The 13,238-nt window shown below is 34.1% G+C and overlaps 14 non-coding genes across 14 annotated transcripts; all 14 read left to right on the forward strand.

The window, feature by feature from the left end:
• Positions 1-26: 26 nt before the first annotated feature.
• Positions 27-99, forward strand: TRNAK-UUU (transfer RNA lysine (anticodon UUU)). The gene has a single exon. It is a non-coding gene; the product is annotated as a tRNA-Lys (tRNA).
• A 579-nt stretch (positions 100-678) lies between these two features.
• TRNAK-UUU (transfer RNA lysine (anticodon UUU)) lies at positions 679-751 on the forward strand. The gene has a single exon. It is a non-coding gene; the product is annotated as a tRNA-Lys (tRNA).
• Positions 752-1,982: 1,231 nt separating this feature from the next.
• Positions 1,983-2,055, forward strand: TRNAK-UUU (transfer RNA lysine (anticodon UUU)). The gene has a single exon. It is a non-coding gene; the product is annotated as a tRNA-Lys (tRNA).
• Positions 2,056-2,634: 579 nt separating this feature from the next.
• Positions 2,635-2,707, forward strand: TRNAK-UUU (transfer RNA lysine (anticodon UUU)). Its single transcript has one exon. It is a non-coding gene; the product is annotated as a tRNA-Lys (tRNA).
• A 579-nt stretch (positions 2,708-3,286) lies between these two features.
• On the forward strand, positions 3,287-3,359 carry TRNAK-UUU (transfer RNA lysine (anticodon UUU)). Its single transcript has one exon. It is a non-coding gene; the product is annotated as a tRNA-Lys (tRNA).
• A 579-nt stretch (positions 3,360-3,938) lies between these two features.
• TRNAK-UUU (transfer RNA lysine (anticodon UUU)) lies at positions 3,939-4,011 on the forward strand. Its single transcript has one exon. It is a non-coding gene; the product is annotated as a tRNA-Lys (tRNA).
• A 1,883-nt stretch (positions 4,012-5,894) lies between these two features.
• On the forward strand, positions 5,895-5,967 carry TRNAK-UUU (transfer RNA lysine (anticodon UUU)). The gene has a single exon. It is a non-coding gene; the product is annotated as a tRNA-Lys (tRNA).
• Positions 5,968-6,547: 580 nt separating this feature from the next.
• On the forward strand, positions 6,548-6,620 carry TRNAK-UUU (transfer RNA lysine (anticodon UUU)). Its single transcript has one exon. It is a non-coding gene; the product is annotated as a tRNA-Lys (tRNA).
• A 1,228-nt stretch (positions 6,621-7,848) lies between these two features.
• Positions 7,849-7,921, forward strand: TRNAK-UUU (transfer RNA lysine (anticodon UUU)). Its single transcript has one exon. It is a non-coding gene; the product is annotated as a tRNA-Lys (tRNA).
• Positions 7,922-9,151: 1,230 nt separating this feature from the next.
• Positions 9,152-9,224, forward strand: TRNAK-UUU (transfer RNA lysine (anticodon UUU)). Its single transcript has one exon. It is a non-coding gene; the product is annotated as a tRNA-Lys (tRNA).
• A 580-nt stretch (positions 9,225-9,804) lies between these two features.
• Positions 9,805-9,877, forward strand: TRNAK-UUU (transfer RNA lysine (anticodon UUU)). The gene has a single exon. It is a non-coding gene; the product is annotated as a tRNA-Lys (tRNA).
• Positions 9,878-10,456: 579 nt separating this feature from the next.
• TRNAK-UUU (transfer RNA lysine (anticodon UUU)) lies at positions 10,457-10,529 on the forward strand. The gene has a single exon. It is a non-coding gene; the product is annotated as a tRNA-Lys (tRNA).
• Positions 10,530-11,110: 581 nt separating this feature from the next.
• On the forward strand, positions 11,111-11,183 carry TRNAK-UUU (transfer RNA lysine (anticodon UUU)). The gene has a single exon. It is a non-coding gene; the product is annotated as a tRNA-Lys (tRNA).
• Positions 11,184-13,065: 1,882 nt separating this feature from the next.
• Positions 13,066-13,138, forward strand: TRNAK-UUU (transfer RNA lysine (anticodon UUU)). Its single transcript has one exon. It is a non-coding gene; the product is annotated as a tRNA-Lys (tRNA).
• Positions 13,139-13,238: the final 100 nt, after the last annotated feature.

Genomic DNA, 13,238 nt, shown 5'->3' on the forward strand with positions numbered 1-13,238 from the left:
CCAATACGGCAACTTTAGCACTCAGAGCCTGGATAGCTCAGTCGGTAGAGCATCAGACTTTTAATCTGAGGGTCCAGGGTTCAAGTCCCTGTTCAGGCAAGTGTCTTTTAAACAATGTTTTTTTTGTTTGTGAAATGGACAATTTTGCAGAGTTTAAAATCATCCATTCCTGCAGGCAGCCATCTTTTAATTGTTGATGCGGATTATGTTCATTATTCAATGGGAAGGGGTATAAATTGGAAAGATTCTTTAGAATATTAAGAATGGACTTTATCACTCTTCAATAGGCACACATTATTGGCATCTAATAATATAATCATCACAAAGTAGTATCGCTACATGTCAGTTCTAAAGACTTTATTTAATCAGGAACTCAAATCCATCCTTCTATGATAGGCACACAGTGATTAAATTAGACAAGTAATAAATTAAACCTCTATGACAAAAATAATTGAATGTGATTATTGAAGTGAGGTGATACTTAAAGCATCTAAGGATTTACATCTTAAACACAGAGGAAACTAAAATATATTTCATCAAGAGACGCTACAAGCCAAGTCTTTCAGTTCATGATTGCAGTAACACATATATTTTTCCACATTTTTTGTAATTGCACAGTAAATTGTCATGTTTTATATATTTCGAGCAGTTTCCAATATGGCAACTTCAGCACTCAGAACCTGGATAGCTCAGTCGGTAGAGCATCAGACTTTTAATCAGAGGGTCCAGGGTTCAAGTCCCTGTTCAGGCAAGTGTCTTTTAAACAATGGTGTTTTTGTTTGTGAAATGGACAATTTTGCAGAGTTTAAAATCATCCATTCCTGCAGGCAGCCATCTTTTAATTGTTGATGCTGATTATGTTCATTATTCAAAGGGAAGGTGTATAGATTGGAAAGATTCTTTAGAATATTAAGAATGGACTTTATCACTCTTCAATAGGCACACATTATTGGCATCTAGTAATATAGTCATCACAAAGTAGTATCACTACATGTCAGTTCTAAAGACTTTGTTTCAACAGGAACTCAAATCCATCCTTCTTTGATAGGCACACAGTGATTAAATTAGACAAGTAATAAATCAAACCTCTTTGACAAAAATAATTGAATGTGATTATTGAAGTTAGGTGATACTTTAAGCATCTAAGGATTTACATCTTAAACACAAAGGAAACTAAAATATATTTCATCAAGAGACCCTACACGCCAAGTCTTTCAGTTCATGATTGCAGTAACACATAAATTTTTCCACATTTTTTGTAATTACACAGCAAATTGTCATGTTTTATATATTTCGAGCAGTTTCCAATATAGCACCTTCAGCACTCAGAGCCTTGATAGCTCAGTCGGTAGAGCATCAGAATTTTAATCTGAGGGTCCAGGGTTCAAGTCCCTGTTCAGGCGAGTGTCTTTTAAGCAATGGTGTTTTTGTTTGTGAAATGGACAATTTTGCAGAGTTTAAAATCATCCATTCCTGCAGCTAGCCATCTTTTAATTATTGATGCTGATTATGTTCATTATTCAATGGGAAGGTGTACAGATTGGAAAGATTCTTTAGAATATTAAGAATGGACTTTATCACTCTTCAATAGGCACACATTATTGGCATCTAGTAATATAATCATCACAAAGTAGTATCACTACATGTCAGTTCTAAAGACTTTATTTAATCAGGAACTCAAATCCATCCTTCTTTGATAGGCACACAGTGATTAAATTAGACAAGTAATAAATCAAACCTCTTTGACAAAAATAATTGAATGTGATTATTGAAGTGAGGTGATACTTTAAGCATCTAAGGATTTAAATCTTAAACACAGAGGAGACTAAAATATATTTAATCAAGAGACGCTACAAGCCAAGTCTTTCAGTTCCTCATTGCAGTAACACATATATTTTTTCAAATTTTTTGTAATTGCACAGCAAATTGTCATGTTTTATATATTTCGAGCAGTTTCCAATATGGCAACTTCAGCACTCAGAGCCTGGATAGCTCAGTCGGTAGAGCATCAGACTTTTAATCTGAGGGTCCAGGGTTCAAGTCCCTGTTCAGGCGAGTGTCTATTAAACAATGGTTTTTTTGTTTGTGAAATGGACAATTTTGCAGAGTTTAAAATCATCCATTCCTGCAGGCAGCCATCTTTTAATTGTTGATGCGGATTATTTTCATTATTCAATGGGAAGGGGTATAGATTGGAAAGATTCTTTAGAATATTAAGACTGGACTTTATCACTCTTCAATAGGCACACATTATTGGCATCTAGTAATATAATCATCACAAAGTAGTATCGCTACATGTCAGTTCTAAAGACTTTATTTCATCAGGAACTCAAATCCATCCTTCTATGATAGGCACACAGTGATTAAATTAGACAAGTAATAAATCAAACCTCTTTGACAAAAATAATTGAATGTGATTATTGAAGTGAGGTGATACTTAAAGCATCTAAGGATTTACATCTTAAACACAGAGGAAACTAAAATATATTTCATCAAGAGACGCTACAAGCCAAGTCTTTCAGTTCATGATTGCAGTAACACATATATTTTTCCACATTTTTTGTAATTGCACAGTAAATTGTCATGTTTTATATATTTCGAGCAGTTTCCAATATGGCAACTTCAGCACTCAGAACCTGGATAGCTCAGTTGGTAGAGCATCAGACTTTTAATCAGAGGGTCCAGGGTTCAAGTCCCTGTTCAGGCAAGTGTCTTTTAAACAATGGTGTTTTTGTTTGTGAAATGGACAATTTTGCAGAGTTTAAAATCATCCATTCCTGCAGGCAGCCATCTTTTAATTGTTGATGCTGATTATGTTCATTATTCAATGGGAAGGTGTATAGATTGGAGAGATTCTTTAGAATATTAAGAATGGACTTTATCACTCTTCAATAGGCACATATTATTGGCATCTAGTAATAGAGTCATCACAAAGTAGTATCACTACATGTCAGTTCTAAAAACTTTGTTTCATCAGGAACTCAAATCCATCCTTCTTTGATAGGCACACAGTGATTAAATTAGACAAGTAATAAATCAAACCTCTTTGACAAAAATAATTGAATGTGATTATTGAAGTGAGGTGATACTTAAAGCATCTAAGGATTTACATCTTAAACACAGAGGAAACTAAAATATATTTCATCAAGAGACCCTACAAGCCAAGTCTTTCAGTTCATGATTGCAGTAACACATATATTTTTCCACATTTTTTGCAATTGCACAGCAAATTGTCATGTTTTATATATTTCGAGCAGTTTCCAATATGGCAACTTCAGTGCTCAGATCCTGGATAGCTCAGTCGGTAGAGCATCAGACTTTTAATCTGAGGGTCCAGGGTTCAAGTCCCTGTTCAGGCGAGTGTCTTTTAAACAATGGTGTTTTTGTTTGTGAAATGGACAATTTTGCAGAGTTTAAAATCATCCATTCCTGCAGGCAGCCATCTTTTAATTGTTGATGCTGATTATGTTCATTATTCAATGGGAAGGTGTATAGATTGGAAAGATTCTTTAGAATATTAAGAATGGACTTTATCACTCTTCAATAGGCACACATTATTGGCATCTAGTAATATAGTCATCACAAAGTAGTATCACTACATGTCAGTTCTAAAGACTTTGTTTCAACAGGAACTCAAATCCATCCTTCTTTGATAGGCACACAGTGATTAAATTAGACAAGTAATAAATCAAACCTCTTTGACAAAAATAATTGAATGTGATTATTGAAGTGAGGTGATACTTTAAGCATCTAAGGATTTACATCTTAAACACAGAGTAAACTAAAATATATTTCATCAAGAGACCCTACAAGCCAAGTCTTTCAGTTCATGATTGCAGTAACACATATATTTTTACACATTTTTTGTAATTGCACAGCAAATTGTCATGTTTTATATATTTCAAGCAGTTTCCAATATGGCAACTTCAGCACTCAGAGCCTGGATAGCTCTGTCGGTAGAGCATCAGACTTTTAATCTGAGGGTCCAGGGTTCAAGTCCCTGTTCAGGCGAGTGTCTTTTAAACAATGTTTTTTTTTGTTTGTGAAATGGACAATTTTGCAGAGTTTAAAATCATCCATTCCTGCAGACAGCCATCTTTTAATTGTTGATGCGGATTATGTTCATTATTCAATGGGAAGGGGTATAAATTGGAAAGATTCTTTAGAATATTAAGAATGGACTTTATCACTCTTCAATAGGCACACATTATTGGCATCTAGTAATATAATCATCACAAAGTAGTATCGCTACATGTCAGTTCTAAAGACTTTATTTAATCAGGAACTCAAATCCATCCTTCTATGATAGGCACACAGTGATTAAATTAGACAAGTAATAAATCAAACCTCTTTGACAAATATAATTGAATGTGATTATTGAAGTGAGGTGATACTTAAAGCATCTAAGGATTTACATCTTAAACACAGAGGAAACTAAAATATATTTCATCAAGAGACGCTACAAGCCAAGTCTTTCAGTTCATGATTGCAGTAACACATATATTTTTCAACATTTTTTGTAATTGCACAGTAAATTGTCATGTTTTATATATTTCGAGCAGTTTCCAATATGGCAACTTCAGCACTCAGATCCTTGATAGCTCAGTCGGTAGAGCATCAGACTTTTAATCAGAGGGTCCAGGGTTCAAGTCCCTGTTCATGCAAGTGTCTTTTATACAATGGTGTTTTTGTTTGTGAAATGGAAAATTTTGCAGAGTTTAAAATCATCCATTCCTGCAGGCAGCCATCTTTTAATTGTTGATGCTGATTATGTTCATTATTCAATGGGAAGGGGTATAGGTTGGAAAGATTCTTTAGAATATTAAGAATGGACTTTATCACTCTTCAATAGGCACACATTATTGGCATCTAGTAATATAGTCATCACAAAGTAGTATCACTACATGTCAGTTCTAAAAACTTTGTTTCATCAGGACTCGAATCCATCCTTCTTTGATAGGCACACAGTGATTAAATTAGACAAGTAATAAATCAAACCTCTTTGACAAAAATAATTGAATGTGATTATTGAAGTGAGGTGATACTTAAAGCATCTAAGGATTTACATCTTAAACACAGAGGAAACTAAAATATATTTCATCAAGAGACCCTACAAGCCAAGTCTTTCAGTTCATGATTGAAGTAACACATATATTTTTCCACATTTTTTGCAATTGCACAGCAAATTGTCATGTTTTATATATTTCAAGCAGTTTCCAATATGGCAACTACAGCACTCAGAGCCTGGATAGCTCAGTCTGTAGAGTATCAGACTTTTAATCTGAGGGTCCAGGGTTCAAGTCCCTGTCCACGCGAGTGTCTTTTAAACAATGGTGTTTTTGTTTGTGAAATGGACAATTTTGCAGAGTTTAAAATCATCCATTCCTGCAGGCAGCCATCTTTTAATTGTTGATGCTGATTATGTTCTTTATTCAATGGGAATGGGTATAGATTGGAAAGATTCTTTAGAATATTAAGAATGGACTTTATCACTCTTCAATAGGCACACATTATTGGCATCTAGTAATATAATCATCACAAAGTAGTATCGCTACATGTCAGTTCAAAAGACTTTATTTCATCAGGAACTCAAATCCATCCTTCTTTGATAGGCACACATTGATTAAATTAGACAAGTAATAAATCAAACCTCTTTGACAAAAATAATTGAATGTGATTATTGAAGTGAGATGATACTTAAAACATCTAAGGATTTACATCTTAAACACAGAGTAAACTAAAATATATTTCATCAAGAGACCCTACAAGCCAAGTCTTTCAGTTCATGATTGCAGTAACACATATATTTTTCCAAATTTTTTGTAATTGCACAGCAAATTGTCATGTTTTATATATTTCGAGCAGTTTCCAATATGGCAACTTCAGCACTCAGAGCCTGGGTAGCTCAGTCGGTAGAGCATCAGACTTTTAATCTGAGGGTCCAGGGTTCAAGTCCCTGTTCAGGTGAGTGTCTTTTAAATAATGTTTTTTTTTGTTTGTGAAATGGACAATTTTGCAGAGTTTAAAATCATCCATTCCTGCAGGCAGCCATCTTTTAATTGTTGATGCTGATTATGTTCTTTATTCAATGGGAAGGGGTATAGATTGGAAAGATTCTTTAGAATATTAAGAATGGACTTTATCACTCTTCAATAGGCACACATTATTGGCATCTAGTAATATAATCATCACAAAGTAGTATCGCTACATGTCAGTTCAAAAGACTTTATTTCATCAGGAACTTAAATCCATCCTTCTTTGATAGGCACACAGTGATTAAATTAGACAAGTAATAAATCAAACCTCTTTGACAAAAATAATTGAATGTGATTATTGAAGTGAGGTGATACTTTAAGCATCTAAGGATTTACATCTTAAACACAGAGGAAACTAAAATATATTTCATTAAGAGACCCTACAAACCAAGTCTTTCAGTTCATGATTGCAGTAACACATATATTTTTCCACATTTTTTGTAATTGCACAGTAAATTGTCATGTTTTAAATATTTCGAGCAGTTTCCAATATGGCAACTTCAGCACTCAGAGCCTGGATAGCTCAGTCGGTAGACCATCAGACTTTTAATCTGAGGGTCCAGGGTTCAAGTCCCTGTTCAGGCGAGTGTCTTTTAAACAATGGTGTTTTTGTTTGTGAAATGGACAATTTTGCAGAGTTTAAATCATCTATTCCTGCAGGCAGCCATCTTTTAATTGTTGATGCTGATTATGTTCATTATTCAATGGGAAGGTGTATAGATTGGAAAGATTCTTTAGAATATTAAGAATGGACTTTATCACTCTTCAATAGGCACACATTATTGGCATCTAGTAATATAGTCATCACAAAGTAGTATCACTACTTGTCAGTTCTAAAGACTTTATTTAATCAGGAACTCAAATCCATCCTTCTATGATAGGCACACAGTGATTAAATTAGACAAGTAATAAATCAAACCTCTTTGACAAAAATAATTGAATGTGATTATTGAAGTGAGGTGATACTTAAAGCATCTAAGGATTTACATCTTAAACACAGAGGAAACTAAAATATATTTCATCAAGAGACGCTACAAGCCAAGTCTTTCAGTTCATGATTGCAGTAACACATATATTTTTCAACATTTTTTGTAATTGCACAGTAAATTGTCATGTTTTATATATTTCGAGCAGTTTCCAATATGGCAACTTCAGCACTCAGAACCTTGATAGCTCAGTCGGTAGAGCATCAGACTTTTAATCAGAGGGTCCAGGGTTCAAGTCCCTGTTCATGCAAGTGTCTTTTATACAATGGTGTTTTTGTTTGTGAAATGGACAATTTGCAGAGTTTAAAATCATCCATTCCTGCAGGCAGCCATCTTTTAATTGTTGATGCTGATTATGTTCATTATTCAATGGGAAGGGGTATAGGTTGGAAAGATTCTTTAGAATATTAAGAATGGACTTTATCACTCTTCAATAGGCACACATTATTGGCATCTAGTAATATAGTCATCACAAAGTAGTATCACTACATGTCAGTTCTAAAAACTTTGTTTCATCAGGACTCGAATCCATCCTTCTTTGATAGGCACACAGTGATTAAATTAGACAAGTAATAAATCAAACCTCTTTGACAAAAATAATTGAATGTGATTATTGAAGTGAGGTGATACTTAAAGCATCTAAGGATTTACATCTTAAACACAGAGGAAACTAAAATATATTTCATCAAGAGACCCTACAAACCAAGTCTTTCAGTTCATGATTGCAGTAACACATATATTTTTCCACATTTTTTGTAATTGCACAGTAAATTGTCATGTTTTAAATATTTCGAGCAGTTTCCAATATGGCAACTTCAGCACTCAGAGCCTGGATAGCTCAGTCGGTAGACCATCAGACTTTTAATCTGAGGGTCCAGGGTTCAAGTCCCTGTTCAGGTGAGTGTTTTTTAAACAATGGTGTTTTTGTTTGTGAAATGGACAATTTTGCAGAGTTTAAATCATCTATTCCTGCAGGCAGCCATCTTTTAATTGTTGATGCTGATTATGTTCATTATTCAATGGGAAGGTGTATAGATTGGAAAGATTCTTTAGAATATTAAGAATGGACTTTATCACTCTTCAATAGGCACACATTATTGGCATCTAGTAATATAGTCATCACAAAGTAGTATCACTACTTGTCAGTTCTAAAGACTTTGTTTCATCAGGAACTCAAATCCATCCTTCTTTGATAGGCACACAGTGATTAAATTAGACAAGTAATAAATCAAACCTCTTTGACAAAAATAATTGAATGTGATTATTGAAGTGGGGTGATACTTTAAGCATCTAAGGATTTACATCTTAAACACAGAGTAAACTAAAATATATTTCATCAAGAGACGCTACAAGCCAAGTCTTTTAGTTTATGATTGCGGTAACACATATATTTTTCCACATTTTTTGTAATTGCACAGCAAATTGTCATGTTTTATATATTTTGAGCAGTTTCCAATATGGCAACTTCAGCTCTCAGAGCCTGGATAGCTCAGTCGTTAGAGCATCAGATTTTTAATCTGAGGGTCCACGGTTCAATTCCCTGTTCAGGCGAGTGTCTTTTAAATAATGTTTTTTTTGTTTGTGAAATGGACAATTTTGCAGAGTTTAAAATCATCCATTCCTGCAGGCAGCCATCTTTTAATTGTTGATGCGGATTATTTTCATTATTCAATGGGAAGGGGTATAGATTGGAAAGATTCTTTAGAATATTAAGAATGGACTTTATCACTCTTCAATAGGCACACATTATTGGCATCTAGTAATATAATTATCACAAAGTAGTATCGCTACATGTCAGTTCTAAAGACTTTATTTCATCAGGAACTCAAATCCATACTTCTTTGATAGGCACACAGTGATTAAATTAGACAAGTAATAAATCAAACCTCTTTGACAAAAATAATTGAATGTGATTATTGAAGTGAGGTGATACTTTAAGCATCTAAGGATTTACATCTTAAACACAGAGGAAACTAAAATATATTTCATCAAGAGACCCTACAAGCCAAGTCTTTCAGTTCATGATTGCAGTAACACATATATTTTTCCACATTTTTTGTAATTGCACAGCAAATTGTCATGTTTTATATATTTCGAGCAGTTTCCAATATGGCAACTTCAGTGCTCAGAGCCTGGATAGCTCAGTCGGAAGAGCATCAGACTTTTAATCTGAGGGTCCAGGGTTCAAGTCCCTGTTCAGGCAAGTGTCTATTAAATAATGTTTTTTTTTTGTTTGTGAAATGGACAATTTTGCAGAGTTTAAAATCATCCATTCCTGCAGGCAGCCATCTTTTAATTGTTGATGCTGATTATGTTCTTTATTCAATGGGAAGGGGTATAGATTGGAAAGATTCTTTAGAATATTAAGAATGGACTTTATCACTCTTCAATAGGCACACATTATTGGCATCTAGTAATATAATCATCACAAAGTAGTATCGCTACATGTCAGTTCTAAAGACTTTATTTCATCAGGAACTCAAATCCATCCTTCTTTGATAGGCACACAGTGATTAAATTAGACAAGTAATAAATCAAACCTCTTTGACAAAAATAATTGAATGTGATTATTGAAGAGAGGTGATACTTAAAGCATCTAAGGATTTACATCTTAAACACAGAGGAAACTAAAATATATTTCATCAAGAGACGCTACAAGCCAAGTCTTCCAGTTCATGATTGCAGTAACACATATATTTTCCACATTTTTTGTAATTACACAGCAAATTGTCATGTTTTATATATTTCGAGCAGTTTCCAATATGGCAACTTCAGTGCTCAGAGCCTGTATAGCTCAGTCGGTAGAGCATCAGACTTTTAATCTGAGGGTCCAGGGTTCAAGTCCCTGTTTAGGCGAGTGTCTTTTAAACAATGGTGTTTTTGTTTGTGAAATGGACAATTTTGCAGAGTTTAAAATCATCCATTCCTGCAGGCAGCCATCTTTTAATTGTTGATGCTGATTATGTTCATTATTCAATGGGAAGGTGTACAGATTGGAAAGATTCTTTAGAATATTAAGAATGGACTTGATCTCTCTTCAATAGACACACATTATTGGCATCTAGTAATATAATTATCACAAAGTAGTATCGCTACATGTCAGTTCTAAAGACTTTATTTCATCAGGAACTCAAATCCATACTTCTTTGATAGGCACACAGTGATTAAATTAGACAAGTAATAAATCAAACCTCTTTGACAAAAATAATTGAATGTGATTATTGAAGTGAGGTGATACTTTAAGCATCTAAGGATTTACATCTTAAACACAGAGGAAACTAAAATATATTTCATCAAGAGACCCTACAAGCCAAGTCTTTCAGTTCATGATTGCAGTAACACATATATTTTTCCACATTTTTTGTAATTGCACAGCAAATTGTCATGTTTTATATATTTCGAGCAGTTTCCAATATGGCAACTTCAGTGCTCAGAGCCTGGATAGCTCAGTCGGAAGAGCATCAGACTTTTAATCTGAGGGTCCAGGGTTCAAGTCCCTGTTCAGGCAAGTGTCTTTTAAATAATGTTTTTTTTTTTGTTTGTGAAATGGACAATTTTGCAGAGTTTAAAATCATCCATTCCTGCAGGCAGCCATCTTTTAATTGTTGATGCTGATTATGTTCTTTATTCAATGGGAAGGGGTATAGATTGGAAAGATTCTTTAGAATATTAAGAATGGACTTTATCACTCTTCAATAGGCACACATTATTGGCATCTAGTAATATAATCATCACAAAGTAGTATCGCTACATGTCAGTTCTAAAGACTTTATTTCATCAGGAACTCAAATCCATCCTTCTTTGATAGGCACACAGTGATTAAATTAGACAAGTAATAAATCAAACCTCTTTGACAAAAATAATTGAATGTGATTATTGAAGTGAGGTGATACTTAAAGCATCTAAGGATTTACATCTTAAACACAGAGGAAACTAAAATATATTTCATCAAGAGACGCTACAAGCCAAGTCTTCCAGTTCATGATTGCAGTAACACATATATTTTCCACATTTTTTGTAATTACACAGCAAATTGTCATGTTTTATATATTTCGAGCAGTTTCCAATATGGCAACTTCAGTGCTCAGAGCCTGGATAGCTCAGTCGGTAGAGCATCAGACTTTTAATCTGAGGGTCCAGGGTTCAAGTCCCTGTTTAGGCGAGTGTCTTTTAAACAATGGTGTTTTTGTTTGTGAAATGGACAATTTTGCAGAGTTTAAAATCATCCATTCCTGCAGGCAGCCATCTTTTAATTGTTGATGCTGATTATGTTCATTATTCAATGGGAAGGTGTACAGATTGGAAAGATTCTTTAGAATATTAAGAATGGACTTGATCTCTCTTCAATAGACACACATTATTGGCATCTAGTAATATAATCATCACAAAGTAGTATCACTACATGTCAGTTCTAAAGACTTTATTTCATCAGGAACTCAAATCCATCCTTCTTTGATAGGCAAACAGTGATTGAATTAGACAAGTAATAAATCAAACCTCTTTGACAAAAATAATTGAATGTGATTATTGAAGTGAGATGATACTTAAAACATCTAAGGATTTACATCTTAAACACAGAGGAAACTAAAATATATTTCATCAAGAGACCCTACAAGCCAAGTCTTTCAGTTCATGATTGCAGTAACACATATATTTTTCCACATTTTTTGTAATTGCACAGTAAATTGTCATGTTTTATATATTTCGAGCAGTTTCCAATATGGCAACTTCAGTACTCAGAACCTTGATAGCTCAGTTGGTAGAGCATCAGACTTTTAATCAGAGGGTCCAGGGTTCAAGTCCCTGTTCATGCAAGTGTCTTTTATACAATGGTGTTTTTGTTTGTGAAATGGACAATTTTGCAGAGTTTAAAATCATCCATTCCTGCAGGCAGCCATCTTTTAATTGTTGATGCTGATTATGTTCATTATTCAATGGGAAGGGGTATAGGTTGGAAAGATTCTTTAGAATATTAAGAATGGACTTTATCACTCTTCAATAGGCACACATTATTGGCATCTAGTAATATAGTCATCACAAAGTAGTATCACTACATGTCAGTTCTAAAAACTTTGTTTCATCAGGACTCGAATCCATCCTTCTTTGATAGGCACACAGTGATTAAATTAGACAAGTAATAAATCAAACCTCTTTGACAAAAATAATTGAATGTGATTATTGAAGTGAGGTGATACTTAAAGCATCTAAGGATTTACATCTTAAACACAGAGGAAACTAAAATATATTTCATCAAGAGACCCTACAAGCCAAGTCTTTCAGTTCATGATTGCAGTAACACATATATTTTTCCACATTTTTTGCAATTGCACAGCAAATTGTCATGTTTTATATATTTCGAGCAGTTTCCAATATGGCAACTTCAGCACTCAGATCCTGGATAGCTCAGTCGGTAGAGTATCAGACTTTTAATCTGAGGGTCCAGGGTTCAAGTACCTGTTCAGGCGAGTGTCTTTTAAACAATGGTGTTTTTGTTTGTGAAATGGACAATTTTGCAGAGTTTAAAATCATCCATTCCTGCAGGCAGCCATCTTTTAATTGTTGATGCTGATTATGTTCATTATTCAATGGGAAGGTGTATAGATTGGAAAGATTCTTTAGAATATTAAGAATGGACTTTATCACTCTTCAATAGGCACACATTATTGGCATCTAGTAATATAGTCATCACAAAGTAGTATCACTACATGTCAGTTCTAAAGACTTTGTTTCAACAGGAACTCAAATCCATCCTTCTTTGATAGGCACACAGTGATTAAATTAGACAAGTAATAAATCAAACCTCTTTGACAAAAATAATTGAATGTGATTATTGAAGTGAGGTGATACTTTAAGCATCTAAGGATTTACATCTTAAACACAAAGGAAACTAAAATATATTTCATCAAGAGACCCTACACGCCAAGTCTTTCAGTTCATGATTGCAGTAACACATAAATTTTTCCACATTTTTTGTAATTACACAGCAAATTGTCATGTTTTATATATTTCGAGCAGTTTCCAATATGGCACCTTCAGCACTCAGAGCCTCGATAGCTCAGTCGGTAGAGCATCAGACTTTTAATCTGAGGGTCCAGGGTTCAAGTCCCTGTTCAGGTGAGTGTCTTTTAAACAATGGTGTTTTTGTTTGTGAAATGGACAATTTTGCAGAGTTTAAAATCATCCATTCCTGCAGCTAGCCATCTTTTAATTGTTGATG

This window comes from Pseudophryne corroboree, chromosome 1 (assembly GCF_028390025.1).
Source record: "Pseudophryne corroboree isolate aPseCor3 chromosome 1, aPseCor3.hap2, whole genome shotgun sequence".
NCBI lineage: Eukaryota > Metazoa > Chordata > Amphibia > Anura > Myobatrachidae > Pseudophryne > Pseudophryne corroboree.